General features: G+C 46.0%; 1 protein-coding gene across 2 annotated transcripts in view; it reads right to left on the bottom strand.

The window, feature by feature from the left end:
- pidd1 (p53-induced death domain protein 1) overlaps window positions 1-11146 on the bottom strand; it is a 109405-nt gene extending 98259 nt beyond the window's left edge. Inside the window, exon 1 of one of the 2 annotated variants that reach the window (XR_015080964.1) lies at window positions 10678-11146. The gene's annotated coding sequence lies outside the window, so the exon portion shown is untranslated. The remainder of the gene's footprint in view (window positions 1-10677) is intronic. The other variant, XM_086007644.1, reaches the window with a different exon arrangement.
- Window positions 11147-17038: the final 5892 nt, after the last annotated feature.

Below are 17038 nucleotides of genomic sequence, written 5' to 3'. Positions count from 1 at the left end.
TCCTGTCCTCACCTGATTATATACACAAAGTACATACATGTGACAAAAGACTTGCATTTATATAGCGCCTTTCACGACCTCAGGACATTCCCAAAGCACTTTACAGCCAATGAAGTACATTTGAAATGTAGGCACTGTTGTAATGTAGGAAATGTGGCAGCCAATTTGCACACAGCAAGAACCCACAAGCAGCAATTAAATACATGACCAGATCATTTGTTTTAGGGGCTGTCCGAGGGATAACTATTGGCCAGCACATCGGGGAGAACTCCCCTGCTCTTCTTTGACTAGTGTCGTGGGATCTTTTACATCCACCCAAGAGGCCCGTCTGAAAGACGGCACCTCTGGCATTACAGCACTCCCTCAGTACTGCACTGGAGTGTCAGCATAGATTATGTGCTCAAATCTCTGGAGTGGGAACTGAACCCACAACCTTCTGACTCAGAAGTGAAAGTGCCAAGGCTGACACCTAATGGGATGATCGTCTCCTCTAGTTGCTGACTGTAAGAGTCACATGTGAAATTAATTTGGACAGCATCAATCCAGCTCCAAGTGGGCCTAAGCCAACAATGCAAAACAGTCCCTAATTCAGCAAAATTAGCAATATGCAACAACAACTTGCATTTATATAGTATCTATAGTATAGTAAAATGCCCCAAACCAAACTTGAAACAGAGCCACATAAGGCAGGTGACCAAAAGCTTGATCAGAGGTAGTTTTATTTCATCTTGTCCACAAGACCCACATCCTGCTCCCTCAACTACTCCAATTAGTCCCACTCCCCTGCTCTTGCCCCATAGCCCTGCAAAATTTCCACCTTCAAGTATTTATCCAATTCCCTTTTGAAAAATTATCGAATCTGCTTCCACCACCCTTTCAGGCAGCACATTCCAGATCCTAACAATTCGGTGCATAAAAAGTCCCATCTCCCCCCTAGTTCTTTTTCCAATCACCTTAAATCTGTGTCCTCTGGTTACTGACCACACTCACTGAAAACAGTTTATCCTTATTTACTCTTATTAAAACCCTTCATGATTTTGAACACCTCTATCAAATCTCTGCTCTAAGGAGAACAACCACTAGTTTCTCTAGTCTATCCACATAACTGAAGTCGTTCATCCCTGGTACCATTCTAGTAAATCTCCTCTGCACCCTCTCTAAAGCCTTGACATTCTTCCTAAGGGGAATGCCCAGAATTGGCCAAAATACTCCAGCTGGGGCCTAACCAGTGGTTTATAAAGGTATGTTGGCCTTCATAGCCATGGTGTGGAGATGCCAGAGTTGGACTGGGGTGGACAAATGTAAGAAATCACACAACACCAGGTTATAGTCCAACAGCTTTATTTGAAATCACTGTGTATTCGCAGGGCTTGTCCATAGGGGATGGCTTCTTTAACGTGGTTAGGGTGGAAGCTGGAGAAGTGAAGCATCGTGAGGTTGTCCGTGGGCTTGCGGTAGAGTGAAGTGCTGAGGTGTCCGTCTTTGATGGAGATTCGTGTGTCCAGGAATGAGACTGATTCTGAGGAGTAGTCCATGGTGAGTTTGATGGTGGGATGGAACTTGTTGATGTTATCGTGTAGTCTTTTCAGTGATTCTTCGCCGTGGGTCCATAGGAAGAAAATGTCGTCGATGTATCTGGTGTATAGCGTTGGTTGGAGATCCTGTGATTTCAAATAAAGCTGTTGGACTATAACCTGGTGTTGTGTGATTTCTTACAGGCCTTCATAGCGAGAGGGTTTGAGTACAGGAACAAGGATGTCTTGCTGCAGTTGTACAGAGCCTTGGTGAGACCACATCGAGTATTGTGTACAGTTTTGGTCGCCTTATCTGAGGAAGGGTGTTCTTGCCATGAAAGGAGTTCAGAGAAGATTCACCAGGCTGATACCTGGGATGGCAGGAATGACACATGAGGAGAGATTGGGTCGACTGGGCTTGTACTCGCTGGAGTTTAGAAGAATGAGAGGGGATCTCATTGAAACTTATAAAATTCTGGCAGGACTGGACAGGCTAGATGCAGGGAGGATGTTCCCGATGGTCAGGGAATCCAGAACCAGGGGTCACAGTCTAAGGATAAGGGGTAGGCCTTTTAGGACAGAAATGAGGAGGAATTTCTTCACCCAGAGAGTGGTGAACCTGTGGAATTCTCTACCACAGAAGGCAGTAGAGGCCAATTCATTAAATATATTCAAGAAGGAGTTGGATATATTTCTTAAGGCTAAAGGGATCAAGGGGTATGGGGAGAAAGCAGGGACCGGGTACCGAACTTGGATGATCAGCCATGATCGCATTGAATGGCAGAGCAGGCTCGAGGGGCCGAATGGCCTACTCCTGCTCCTATCTTCTATGTTTCTATGTTTCGCATAACCAGAGTTAATTTTGCCTCTTCTCATTTTTCCTACCAAACTGAATCATTTCAAACTTCGTTTTAAATTTCAACTGCCACGTGTCTGCCCATTTCACCAGTCTGTCTGTGTCCTCCTGGAGTCTGTTACTATCCTCCTCACTTTTTACGACATTTCCGAGTTCCGTGTCATCTGCAAACTTTGAAATTATGCCCTTTATACCCAAGTTCAGGTCATTAATAGATATATATCAAAAAGAGCAGTGGTCCTAATACCGTCCCCTGGAGGACACCACTGTATACCTCCCTCCACTCTTTAAAAAAACAACAACCGTTCACGACTACTCTCTGCTTTCTGTCCCTTAACCAATTAAGTATCGACACAGCCACTGTCCCTTTAATCTATGGGCTTCAATTTTGCTAACAAATCTATTATGTGGTGCTTTGTCAAACGCCTTTTGAAATTCCATATACAGAACATCAACCGCACTACCCTCACCAACCCTTTCCGTTACTTCATCAAAGAACTCAATCAAGTTAGTCAAACAGGATTTTCCTGTAACAAATCCATGCTGGCTTTCATTTACTAACCCATATTTTTCCAAGTGCCAATTAATTATGTCCCGGATTATTGTCTCTAAAAATTTCCCCACCATCGTCGTTCGGCTGGAGTGGCCTTTGCTGTGGTACTGGCAACATCCTCTTCTTTAGTGGCGGTAAAGGCGCTATATAAATGCAAGTTGTTGTTGTTGGCGAGGTGGAAGTAGGCAGTCTTTGTGATAGGAGAGGATAAGGAGACGGAAACTCAGCTCACGAGTCTGGTTCAACCCGAGCCTGGCTGGGAAGGGGAGTGGAGTCAGTGGCGAGGGAATGGAGTTTGTGGCAGGGGCTGAAAACAAGGACTTCAGATCTTCCCAATGTTTAATTGCAGAAAGTAGTGACTCATCCAAGACTGGAGGACGTACAAACTGACTGGTAGCATAGAGGCAGTGGAGTAACTGGCCAGGCCTGGCAGTGTTTATTGCTGAAAGTGAACAGCTAAAATGCAAGATCTTCCATTCCGCAGCACTGACATCCCTCACCTTGATGAATAAAACAAAGTTAAAATATAAATTTGTAATTATGTTCTACAGTTCCTCAATATAACCAAGCACAATTTGTAAATATTATGCTTTTCAAACGTACGTACAAAAGAGTAAAATATTTTATAGGCACATCAATAAAAAAAGGAAGGTTGGGATGGGAATAGGGCCATTAAGGGATAAACAGGATAATACCACAGGTAACGACAGAGAGATGGCAGAAATATTAAATCATTATTTTGCTTCGGTATTTACCAGGGAGATAGAACAGGTGGACATGACATTGGATGATGAGCTGAGTAATGAGATAAGTGCATTTAAAATAAAAAAGGGGATATATTAAATAAACTAATCAAACTCAAAGAGGATAAAACCTCTGGTCTGGATGGATTGCATCCACGCATTTCAAAAGAATCTAGGGAAGAGATAGCAGAGGTATTACTACGCTTATTTAATAATTTGTTAGAAAAAGGTGTAGTGCCAGAGGACTGGTGGATAGCTAACGTAATAGCAATATTTAAGAAGGGAGCCAGAACATGTCCAGGGAATTATAGACCAGTCAGCTTAACATCGGTGGTAGGAAACATAATGGAATCCCTACTAAAGGAGAAAATAGAACAGCTAGAAACCAAAAATATAATAATGAATAGTCAGCATGGATTTCAAAAGGGAAAGTCTTGCTTGACCAACCTTATTGAATTTTTTGAAGAGGTAACAGAGAGAGTAGACAATGATAATGTAGTAGATGTAATTTATCTGGATTTTCTAAAGGCCTTCGATAAGTACCCCATAATAGACTGATGAGCAAGGTCAGAGGATGCAGAGTCAGGGGACAAGTAGCAGAATGGATATCTAGCTGGCTTCAAGACAGAAAGCAGAGAGATGGGGTAAAAGGTAGCTACTCACAGTGGCAGAAGGTGGGTAGTGGTGTTCCACAAGGATCAGTGCTGGGACCAGTGTTGTTCACAATTTATATTAACAATTTAGACTTTGGAATCAAAAACACAATTTCTAAATCTGCGGAGGACACCAAATTGGGGGTGGGGGGGTGGGGATAGTCAATACTGAGGAGGACTGCAACAAATTACAGGAGGACATTAATAAACTCGCAGAATGGGCATATAATTGGCAAATGAAGTTCAACACAGATAAATGTGAGGCATTACATTTTGGTAGGAAGAATAGGGAGGTCACTTATCACTGGGAGGGTGCGAGTCTAGGTGGGGTAGAGGAACAAAGGGATCTCGGAGTACAAATACACAAATCACTAAAAGTTGCGATGAGGTTAATAAGGCCATAAAAAAGCAAACTGAGCACTAGGGTTTATTTCTAGAGGGATAGAATTGAAAAGTAGTGAAGTTATGCTAAACCTGTATTGAACCTTGGTTAGACCACGCCTGGAGAACTGCGTACAGTTCTGGTCGCCATAGTATAAAAAGGATATAGAGGCACTGGAGAGGGTGCAGAGAAGATTTACAAGGATAATACCAGAAATGTGAGGGTGTACATATCAGGAAAGGATGAACAGGCTGGGTCTCTTTTCTCTTGAAAAAAGGCTGAGGGGTGACCTAATAGAGGTCTTTAAAATGATGAAAGGTTTTGATAGAGTGGATACAGAGAGAATGTTTCCACTTGTGGGGAAGAGCATAACTAGAGGCCATCAATATAAGATAGTCACCAAGAAATCCAATAGGGAATTCAGAAGAAACTTCTTTACCCAAAGAATGGTGAGAATGTGGAACTCACTACCACAAGGAGTGGTTGAAGCGAATAGTATAGATGGATTTAAGGGGAGGCTAGACAAATATATGAGGGAGAAGGGAATAGAGGGTTATGCTGATAGATTTAGATGAGGAAAGTCGGGAGGAGGCTCGAGTGGAGCATAAACGCCGGCATGGACTGGGTGGGCCGAATGGCCTGTTTCTGTGCCATATATCCTATGTAATCCTATGTTGATGATATCCAGCTGTACCTCTCCACTTCTCTCAGCCTCTCGACTGCCTCTATACTGTCATATTGCTTAGTTGACATTAAATCTTGGATTGATCAGAACTTTCCCCAGTTCAACATCAGGATGGCCAAAGCCACCGACCTCAGTCACCAATCATTTTCCATAGACTTCATTCCCCTCCCCACCCACTCTCAGGCACAGCTCGACCATTCGCAATCTTGGCATCACGTTCAACCCGAAGCTGAGCTTTAAACCCTGCCTCCTATCCATTACCATCTACAATCACGTATGTCCACCTCGGCAACATTGCTCACCACTCAACAACTTTCACTTATATAGCACCTTTAGCGTAGTAAAATGTCCCAAAGTGCTTCACAAGAGTGTTAACAAACAACATTTGAAACAAAGCCACAGAAGGAGTTATTAATTAGGCCAGGTGACCAAAAGCTTGGTCAAAGAGGCAGGTTTTAAGGAGCGCCTTAAAGGAAGAGAGGCGGAAAGTTTTCAGGAGGGAATTCCAGAGCTTAGGGCCTAGGCACCTGAAGGCACGGCTGCCAGTAGTGGAGCGATGAAAATCGGGGATGCGCAAGGGGCCAGAATTTCAGAACGCAGGGATCTTGGAGGGCTGGAGGAGGTTACAGAGATAGACCATGGAAGGATTTGTAAACAAATCCTCCCTACCTCAAAAGGCAAGATAATGCAGATGCTGGAAATCTAAAATATAAACAGAAAATGCTGGAAATACTCAGCAGGTCAGGCAGCATCTGTGGAGAGAGAAATAGAGTTAGAGTTAATGTTTCAGGTCGATGACCTTTCATCAGAACTGGAAAATGTTACAGATGTAACAGGTTTTAAGCAAGTGGAGGGGTAGGGAAATGGTGTTAGGAAAATTGATGGGACTGAAGGCCAATAAATCCCCAGGGCCTGATAATCTACATCCCAGGGTACTTAAGGAAGTGGCCCTAGAAATAGTAGATGCATTGCTGGTCATCTTCCAGAACTCAATAAACTCTGGAACAGTACCCATGGATTGGAGGGTAGCTAATGTTACCCCACTATTCAAAAAAGGTGGTAGAGAAAAAGCAGGGAATTATAGACCAGTAAGCCTGACATCGGTAGTGGGGAAAATGCTGGAATCTATTATAAAAGATGTAGTAGCAGAGCACTTGGTAAGCAGTGACAGGATCGGACAAAGTCAACATGGATTTACAAAAGGTAAATCATGCTTGACTAAATCACAGAATCTACAGTGCAGATAGAGGCCATTTCGGCCCATCGAGCCTGCACCGACACATATCCCACCCTATCCCCGTAACCCCATGTATTTAATCCCCTAACACTAAGGGTCAATTTATCATAGCCAAATCAACCTAACCTGCACATCTTTGGACTGTGGGAGGAAACCGGAGCACCCGGAGGAAACCCACGCAGACACAGGGAGAATGTGCAAACTCCACACAGACAGTCGCCCGAGGCCAGATTTGAACCCGGGTCCCTGGCGCTGTGAGGCAACAGTGCTAACCACTATGCCACCGTGCCTCCTGGAATTTTTTTGAGGATGTAACTGGTAAAATAGATAAGGGAGAACCAGTGGATGTGGTGTATTTGGACTTTCAGAAGGCTTTCGATAAGGTCCCACATAAGAGATTAGCGTGCAAAATTAAGGCACATGGGATTGGGGGCAAGGTATTGACTTGGATAGAGAACTGGTTGGCGGACAGAAGGCAGAGAGTTGGAATAAACGGGTCGTTTTCCGAGTGGCAGGCAGTGACTAGTGGGGTACCGCAAGGATCAGTCCTAGGACCCCAGCTGTTCACAATATATATTAATGATCTGGATGAGGGAATTGGATGTAATATCGCCAAATTTGCAGACGACACAAAGCTGGGTGGGAGGGTAAGCTGTGAGGAGGATGTCGAGAAACTCCAGTACGATTTGGACAGATTGGGTGATTGGGCAGAAACATGGCAAATGCACTATAATGTGGATAAATGTGAGGTTATCCACTTTGGTGGCAAAAACAGGAAGGCAGATTATTATTTGAATGGCAATAGATTGGGAGAAGGGGAAGTGCAAAGAGACCTGGGTGTTCTTGTGCACCAGTCGCTGAAGGTAAGCATGCAGGTGCAGCAGGCGGTTAAGAAGGCAAATGGTATGTTGGCCTTCGTAGCAAGAGGGTTTGAGTACAGGAACAAGGATGTCTTGCTACAGCTGTACAGGGCCTTGGTGAGACCACACCTTGAGTATTGTGTGCAGTTTTGGTCGCCTTACCCGAGGAAGGACGTTCTTGCCATGGAAGGAGTACAGCGAAGATTCACCAGGCTGATACCTGGGATGGCAGGAATGACGTATGAGGAGAGATTGTGTCGATTGGGCTTATACTCACTGGAGTTTAGAAGATTGAGAGGGGATCTCATCGAAACCTATAAAATTCTGTCAGGCCTGGACAGACTAGATGCAGGAAGGATGTTTATGAAGGCCGGGGAGTCCAGAACCAGGGGTCATAGTCTAAGGATAAGGGGTAAGCCATTTAGGACTGAAATGAGGAGGAATTTCTTCACCCAGAGAGTGGTGAACCTGTGGAATTCTCTGCCACAGAGGGCGGTGGAGGCCAGTTCATTAAATATATTCAAAAAGGAGTTGGATATATTTCTTACGGCTAAAGGGATCAAGGGATATGGGGAGAAGGCAGGGACAGGGTACTGAATTTGGATGATCAGCCATGATCTCATTGAATGGTGGAGCAGGCTCGAAGGGCCGAATGGCCTACTCCTGCTCCTATCTTCTATGTTTCTATGAAAGGCTCGTGGGGGTGAGTGGAGGGAGGGGGGGAGGCAAGAACAGAAGGGAAGGTCTGTGATAGGCTGGAAGGCAGGAGTGGTTTAAATGACAAAAGGGATAATGGTGCAGAACAAAAGGGGGTGGTAATGGGACAAGAAACAAAAGATGGGTCTTGAGGAGGTGTAAATGGCAACAGCAGAATCATTACCAGCACCTGCTGTCTGAAAAAATGGGATCAGTGGTTATGATCTGAAATTGTTGCAATCAATGTTGAGTCTGGAAGGCTGTAATGTCCCTAATCGAAAGATGAGGAGCTGTAAGGACTCTATTCCATTCTCCCAGGGGTGGGAGGAACTGCAGTCAAGGTAGCTGTGGGAGCCAGTAGGCCTATCCCCAGAAATGGAGATAAAGAAGTCTAGGAACAGAAGGGAAAAGTCAGAACTGGACCATGGTGAAGGTGAGGGAAGGGTGGAAATTTGAAGCAAAGTTGATGAAATTTTCCAGTTCGGGGCGAGAGCAGCAAGCGGCACCAATACAGTCATCAATGTATCAGAAAAAAAGAGGGAGGGGACCCGAATAGGACTAGAACAGAGAATGTTCCACGTATCCCACGAAAAGGAAGGCATAGCTAGGACCCATCATAGTGACATCTTTTATTTGGCGGACTCAAAGGAGAAGTTGTTCATTGTAAGAATAAGTTCAGCCAGGCGGACGAGTGTGGTGGTGGACGGGGACTGGTTTGGTGTCCGTTCAAGGAAGGGAGGGACCGCGGGTTGTCATGGTGGGGGATGGAGGTGTGGAGGGACTGGATGTCCATGGTGAAAAGCAGACAGTTAGGGCCTGGTGCCTGGAAACTGTTAAAGTGGCAGAGTGCGTCAGAAGAGTCCCTTCATCAGCCCCTCTGCTGCTGAAACTCTTGTACATGCCTTTGTCACCTAAACACTAAAATGTATAAAACTGTCTGCACATATCCTGTCCCACTCACCCATTACCCCAGTCCTCACTGATCTACATTGGCTCCCCGCCTCCCCATGCATTCAATTTAAAATTGTTCCTCTTCTTTCTCTGCATCTTCTCCACCTTATATCCTCTCCCAAATGCTCCCCTCCTAACTCCAAATTTTTATGCATCCGCGTCCTTTTCCTCACCATTGGTGGCATATCCTTCAGCCACTAAAGTTCTACACTCTAGAATTCCACCTCTAAAAAAAATCAAGGGTCAGCTTAGCTCAGTGGAAGCACCGTCACCTGAATCATGGGTCATGAGTTCAAACCTTACAATAGCACTTGAGCACATAATCTAGTGTAATACTGAGGGAGTGTTGCCATGTCAGGGGTGCTGGCTTTTCAAGAAATTGTTAAACCGGAGCCCCCCTCTGCCGCTTCAGGCGGATGGCACTACTGAAAAAGTGGGGGAATTCTACAGGTGTCCTGGACAATATTTAACTCTCAACCAGCATCACCAAAACACAAGTTATTTTTTGTTTATGGCACCTTAATGTGCTCAAATTGGCTGCCACATTGAACAACAGTGACAACATTTCAAAAGTAATTCATTCGGAATGTCTCAATGGCATGAAAGGCACTATACAAGTATAAATTAGTTCCTTTCTTCCTTATCAAATCCCTTCGCCCAAGCTTCGAGTCAACCCTCCTGATCTCTCCCAGTTTTCCTTATGCCTTTTCTTCTTAGGCAGTCCCTCGGAACCGAGGATGACTTGCTTCTACATTAAAAATGAGTTCTCAGGTGGCTGATGAGTCCAATGCGGGACCTACAGTCTCTGTCACAGGTGGGGCAGACGGTGGGTGGGGTGCTTGGGCTTGGCTTCCGCTTGCTCCCGGCGAAGAGACTCGAAGTGTTCGGCGCCTTCCCAGATGCTTCTCCTCCACTTTGTGCGGTCTTGGGCCAGGGATTCCCAGGTGTCGGTGAGGATGTTGCACTTTTTCAAGGAGGCTTTGAGGGTGTCCTTGAAGCGTTTCCTCTGCCCACCTGGGGCTCTCAATTTATTGAAAAGCCAGCACCCCTGACACTGCAACACTCCCTCAGTATTACACTAGATTATGTGCTCAAGCGCTATTGTATGCCTTTTAGCGAAGTGACTTGGGGCAGTTCTCTGCATTAAAAGCGCCACGTAAATGCAAGTTGATGTTGCACAAGCGGCACAGTTATCATCGTCCTGTTACGTTCTGCGAAGCTACAAAAGCTACAAAAAACTTACTTGACAACTTGGAACCGGGGACAACGTCCCTTTAAGTTAACATCAAACAACATTCTTAGTCAGGAAGTCACGAGGTAGTCCTTTATATTTCCACTGAAATAATGATTCAAGTGTCGTACGCCTACCCGGATATAGACTATTACAAAATAAATAGAAAATAGCTGTAATTTAACATTGCAAACTGAGGTCGCCCCATGAAAACGGACCGAGGCATTCGGCCTACACGGAAAGTTTAGGGTAGCGAGAAAAAAAAGCGAAGACTGTTGCTGATCACATGACAGCACTGCTCCGAAATCAAACTTACAAACCCAATCGGGACGAAAGAGTCGGCGACTCGGCGGGAACCGGGCGATTTGCGAAAAGCTTTTCCAAAGTTGAAGGAGCCCTCGATCACTTATGTTTCAGACAGTCTACAGGTTAACGCGGGATGTGGTTGCACTGCTCTCTCGCCCAGTTATTGGAAAGCGCCCGCGGGACAATGTCTTCTCGCCGCATGGCGCTGTCCCAATGGTGCAACCTTGGAATGTTCCGACTTTCAAATGTTACGACTTTGCAACGCTCCAAAGCGGGTGGAACACCTTTGCTACCGAAGACTCTCTCTCCCTTGTTATGTGATGGGCGGCAGGTTTCACTGGCTCCCGGCCCACCCACTTTCGCGCCTCGGCTGCACACACGCACATTCTGACAGCTGCGAGTTGCCCTGCACCTGAGCTCGGCGGCTGCGATCTCCCAGAGTGACAGATGGTAACACTGAAGACCAAGCTAAAGTTGCCGCGCCACTGGCTTTGCAAATAACCTCCTGGTAGTCTGCAATTGGGGAAAAAAGATAAATGTAAACGGCTCAACAAACAGGAGATTTGGTTAATTTGTTTTTTTTTGTGCTTGTGAATATATGAAGCAAGGGAACGAGACAGGGTCATTCTGAAATTACTTTGTCGGCTGGCATATGGATTTCACTGCATAATAACATAAACCTCCTGCAGATTACAAGGACGACTAGGTAATTCGCTGGACTAATATGTTTGCCTTTCTACAAACAGGAAATGAAAATTGGCATTTTAGCACTTGGTATATATGCCTTTAAAGACTTACATATAGCTGGAATTTACCGAGCCAGGTTTAATGACAACTGAAAATAGTAATGACTACCACTGCAGCTGTTCTCCTCTGCAGATGGAAGACATCATTTGGTGTCCCCACCTCCACCTCCATTACATTACACATTACAATGCAGCCTATCGACAGCTAGTCTAGTGAGGCTGCGGAACACTTTGCCCTTAATTTTGGTAAATCCGATTTGAATCTAAGTTTAAGGAAGGAGGTGATGTTGATAGTTTTATTTGGGCTTTTCATTAGAAGTGGGGCAAAATGTTAAGGTGAGTTATCCCATAACATCACTGAGCAATAAAGCAAGAGAAAATGCTGTGTGTGCTCTATTGCTCACTCTCTATCCAAACTCCCTATCTAAGCAGATGTTACCTGTATTAAAAAAAACATGTTTTCCTGTAGGTTTCAAAATCATAAGCATCAAGAATAGCTTGTTTTATAACAATGCACTGAGTGTCAATCCAGTGAACATAATGTTATAAAACGAGCTATGATTGATGCTTATATTGATGGAATATAATGTGGGAAAGTGTGAGGTTATGCACTTTGGCAGAAAAAATCAAAGAGCAAGTTATTATCTAAATGGAGAGAAACTGCAAAGTGCTACAGTACAAAGGGATCTGGGGGTCCTGGTGCATGAAACACAGAAGGTTAGTATGCAGGTACAGCAGGTGATCAGGAAGGCCAATGGAATCTTGGCTTTTATTGCAAGGAGGATGGAGTATAAAAGCAGGGAAGTCTTGCTTCAGTTATACAGGGTACTGGTGAGGCCACACCTGGAATACTGCGTACAGTTTTGGTTTCCATATTTAAGAAAAGATATACTTGCTCTCGAGGCAGTTCAGAGAAGGTTCACTCAGTTGATTCCGGAGATGAGGGGGTTGACTTATGAGGAAAGGTTGAGTAGGTTGGGCCTCTACTCATTGGAATTCAGAAGAATGAGAGGCGATCTTATCGAAACATATAAGATTGTGAGGGGGCTTGATCGGGTGGATGCGGGGAGGATGTTTCCACTGATGGGTGAGACTAGAACTAGGGGGCATAATCTTAGAATAAGGGCTGCCCTTTCAAAACTGAGATGAGGAGAAACTTCTTCACTCAGAGGGTAGTAAATCTATGGAATTTGCTACCCCAGAGAGCTGTGGAAGCTGCGACATTAAATAAATTTAAAAAGGAGATAGACAGTTTCCTAGCTGATAAGGGAATTAGGGGTTACGGGGAGCGGGCAGGGAAGTGGATGTGAGTCTAGGTTCGGATCAGCCATGATCCTATTGAATGGCGGAGCAGGCCCGAGGGGCCATATGGCCTACTCCTGCTCCTACTTCTTATGTTCTTATGATTTTATGCCTGAAACCTATAGGAAAACGTTTTTTAAAATGCAGGTAAAATCTGCTTAGTACTTGGGGAAGTTTGGATAGAGAGAGAAAATGTAATGGATTACTAGGGCCTTTGTCACCTAATGTTAAGATACAGCCATATGTGCTTAAGGGGAAGATGAGGGGGATCACATGGTACACATCCTGGCAGAGGCCTGAGCAAATCATTCATCTCTGCTTCAGTTGGGTGGCAGCTGGATTAGGCGAAGACAGCCAATGGGCAGCACCCAGCTACAGTTGGGACACAGCTGATGGTGCACGATGGTTTTGGCCACAGGGAACCCACAGGCATTTTGTTGTCAATCGGACTGTGATGGCAGACCCTGCTGCACAATACGTGGAACAATGGTTGGAGTAAGGGATCAGGCATGTCTGTTGGTCAGGTTTCCATTTGACCCATAGAACCCTGGGAGCTAGGATTGGCAGCCATGACGGTGGGAAGAGTGCACAGTCCTCACAAGCGAGACAACGGAGCCACACACAAGGAATCCCCACCATGTGGGGGGGGGGGGGGGGGGAAACTGATGTCACAAAATGTTACTTTTACCAGTATGGCCTGTAAGTTACCTGTTGTAAGTCAATGGGAATCAGGGGAAAATCTCCACTGGCTGGAGTCATACCTAGCACAAAGGAAGATGGTTGTGGTTGTTGGAGGCCAATCATTTCAACCCCAGGACATCACTGCAGGAGTTCCTCAGGGCCGTGACCTAGGCCCAACCATCTTCAGCTGTTTCATCACTGACCTTCCCTCCATCATAAGGTCAGAAGTGGGGATGTTCGCTGATGATTGCACAGTGTTCAGTTCCATTCGCAACTCCTCAGAAAATGAAGCAGTCCATACTCGCATGCGGCAAGACCTGGACGACATTCAGACTTGGGCTGATAAGTGGCAAGTAACATACGCGCCATACAAGTAATAGGCAATGACCATCTCCAACAAGAGAAAGTATAACCACCTCATGATATTCAATGGCATTACCATCGTCGAATCCCCCACCAGCAACATCCTGGGGGTCACCATTGACCAGAAACTTAACTGGACCAGCCACATAAATACTGTGGCAACAAGAGCAGCTCAGAGGCTGGGTATTCTGCAGCGAGTGACTCACCTCCTGACTCCCCAAAGCCTTTCCACCATTTACAAGGCACAAGTCAGGAGTTTGATGAAATACTCTCACTTGCCTGGATGAGTGCAGCTCCAACAACACTCAAGAAGCTCGACAGCATCCAGGACAAAGCAGCGTGCTTGATTGGCACCCTATCCACCACCTTAAACATTCACTCCCTACACCACCGGTGCTCCGTTGCTGCAGTGTGTACCATCTACAAGATGGTTTGCAGCAACTTGCCAAGGCTTCTTCGACAGCACCTTCTAAACCCACGACCTCTACCACCTAGAAGGACAAGGGCAGCAGGCACATGGGAACACCATCACCTACAAGTTCCCCTCCAAGTTACACGCCATCCTGACTTGAAATATATCGCCGTTCCTTCATCGTCGCTGGGTCAAAATCCTGGAACTCCGTCCCTTACAGCACTGTGGGAGTACCTTCACCACAAGGACTGCAGCGGTTCAAGAAGGTGGCTCATCTTCACCTTCTCAAGAGCAATTAGGGATGGGAAATAAATGCTGGCCTTGCCAGCGACGCCCAAATCCCAGGAACGAATAAAAAAAATTATTGCCCATCCCTGGTTGCGCTGATTGTGACAGTTTTATGTAACTGAGTGGCTTGCTCGGCCACTTCAGAGGGCAGTTAGAAGTCAACAAAATTTGTGTGGGACTGGAGTCTCATACAGGCTAGAACAGGTCTGGACAGCAGGCTTTCTCCTCTAGAGGACATTAATCAACCAGTTGGACTTTTACAATTCAATACCTTCATGTTCCATTTCTCATTTATTCCTACAGGCAACAAGACATGAGGATGGTACTAGACCTGAGCTTGGAGGATGTCTGTCCCTTTACAGTGCTATTATTCCTCAATACTGTTATGTATAAAGCTATTCAGGTAGCCTCCTCAAAGGGAATTAAGGATTTGTAATTTCTGAACCTTCCTCCAGTTCAGGTCTGTTCCATCCTCTGTCGTCGAATTACAGTATGCAGATGACGCTTGCGTCTGCGCTCACTCGGAGGTCGAATTCCAAACCATCGTCAACATCTTCACCGAAGCGTACGAGAGCATGGGCCTTACACTAAACATCCGTAAGACAAAGGTCCTCTAGCAACCTGGCCCCACCACACAGTACTGCCCCCCGATTATCAAAATCCACGACAAGGCCTTGGACAACGTGGACCACTTTCCATACCTCAGGAGCCTACTGTCAACAAGGGCAGACGTCGGCGACGAAGTCCAACACCGCCTTCAGTGTGCCAGTGCAGCCTTCAGTCGCCTAAGGAAGAGAGTGTTTGAAAAGACCAGGACCTCAAACCAGGCACTAAGCTCATGGTCTACAGAGCAGCAGTGATACCCTCCCTGCTGTATGCCTCAGAGACATGGACCATGTACAGCAGGCACCTCAAAGCACTGGAGAGGTACCACCAACGCTGCCTCCGCAAGATCCTGCAAATCCATTGGCAGGATAGGCGCACCAACATCAGTGTTCTCGCTCAGGCCAACATCCCCAGCATCGAAGCTTTGACCACGCTCGATCAGCTCCGATGGACGATACGAGACTCCCAAAATAAGCGCTCTACTCGGAGCTCTGGCACGGCAAGAGAGCCCCAGGTGGGCAGAGGAAACGCTTCAAGGACACCCTCAAAGCCTCCTTGAAAAAGTGCAACATCCCCACCGACACCTGGGAATCCCTGGCCCAAGACCGCACAAAGTGGAGGAGAAGCATCCGGGAAGGCGCCGAACACAGAGTCTCTTCGCCGGGAGCAAGCGGAAGCCAAGCGCAGGCAGCGCAAGGAGCGCACGTCAACCCAAGCACCCCACCCACTCGCCCCGTCAACCACCGTCTGCCCCACCTGTGACAGAGACTGTAGGTCCCACATTGGACTCATCAGTCACCTGCGAACTCATTTTTAATGTGGAAGCAAGTCATCCTCGGCTCCGAGGGACTGCCTAAGAAGAGAAGAAGTTCCCCTGTATTATGCACCATCTAGTTGTGCAAGCAGTCAAGTATTTTTGTCGTGTTGAACTAACATATACACAATTACAGACATGCCAACCTACAGAGAAAACTTAGCAGATTTCACTAGATTACAAAGTGTTAACTTTACTTAGTCATTTTTTCAAAATAATAAACATCTCTAAACTCCAGTAGGTCATTCGGAGAAACACTCTTAGTTTGTACTACATGTCCGTCATTAAGAGGTTTTAATAGAATATGGATCCTATTCATTAACCCCTTAGCAAAGTCAAAATTTACACTCAATAATCATTGCTATCAGCCACAGTTAAAGCTTTCTCTGATCTTCCTGTCTGCACTGAGACAGGAAGATGAAAAAGTATCCCTCATAAGTAGATTAGTGTTGAGATACCGCGGCAAACGTGGGAGTCGAGATCAAAGTTAGTAAAACACAGCTGCTTTAATCAACCTCATGGCAAAGAGGAACTGGAAAAGCCCGCGCATCCACTTAAATACTCCCCAGACAGGAAGTGCTCCCAGCAGCCTGTCCCTGCGGGAAACAATTTGCTGGAGGAAAGGGCCCCAGGCTGGGGGCGTCTGCTTAAACTGTCCGTGCCGCCGTGAGCGGATTATGTCCAGTGGTGGCGTGTCGCCACATTAGCAACATTTTAAAGTTTACAATGTGTCTTACTTTAGGTGTTGACAGCTCCATTATGCAGTGATGCGCCTCAATAACTTCAAGGCTCAAAGTTAACTGGATAAAACTAGGCTTTTATTAGCAAATAAAGATGCCTGTGTCTTCACCTAGCATTCTGCTGCAAGACAAGCCTGGGCTTGTCTTAAGTAGGGCCAGGTATGGGCGGAGCCGACACACCCAATGGGGAGAAAGGGGGCGGTGCACTATATACAATACAAGGTAAAAACACAGGAGCAGGCTGATGCGCTATCAATTACTGAGAAAGACTGGAAGTTAAGAGAGTAACAAACAGGCTTTTATTAGCTAAAGAACGAAGGCATGCCTCTAGTGGTCGACCGGTCCTGAATGCCTGGGGAACTGCAGAGCAGCCGCCTTTATACCAGGGCATATGGGTGGAGCCAGGGGTGGAGCCAGCT

The sequence above is a fragment of the Somniosus microcephalus genome, chromosome 15 (genome assembly GCF_052327205.1).
Source record: "Somniosus microcephalus isolate GS21.2 chromosome 15, FLI_Smic_1.0, whole genome shotgun sequence".
In the NCBI taxonomy this organism is placed as follows: Eukaryota; Metazoa; Chordata; class Chondrichthyes; order Squaliformes; family Somniosidae; genus Somniosus; species Somniosus microcephalus.
Note: the sequence above shows the minus strand (reverse complement) of the source record. Positions and strands in the feature narration are given on the sequence as shown.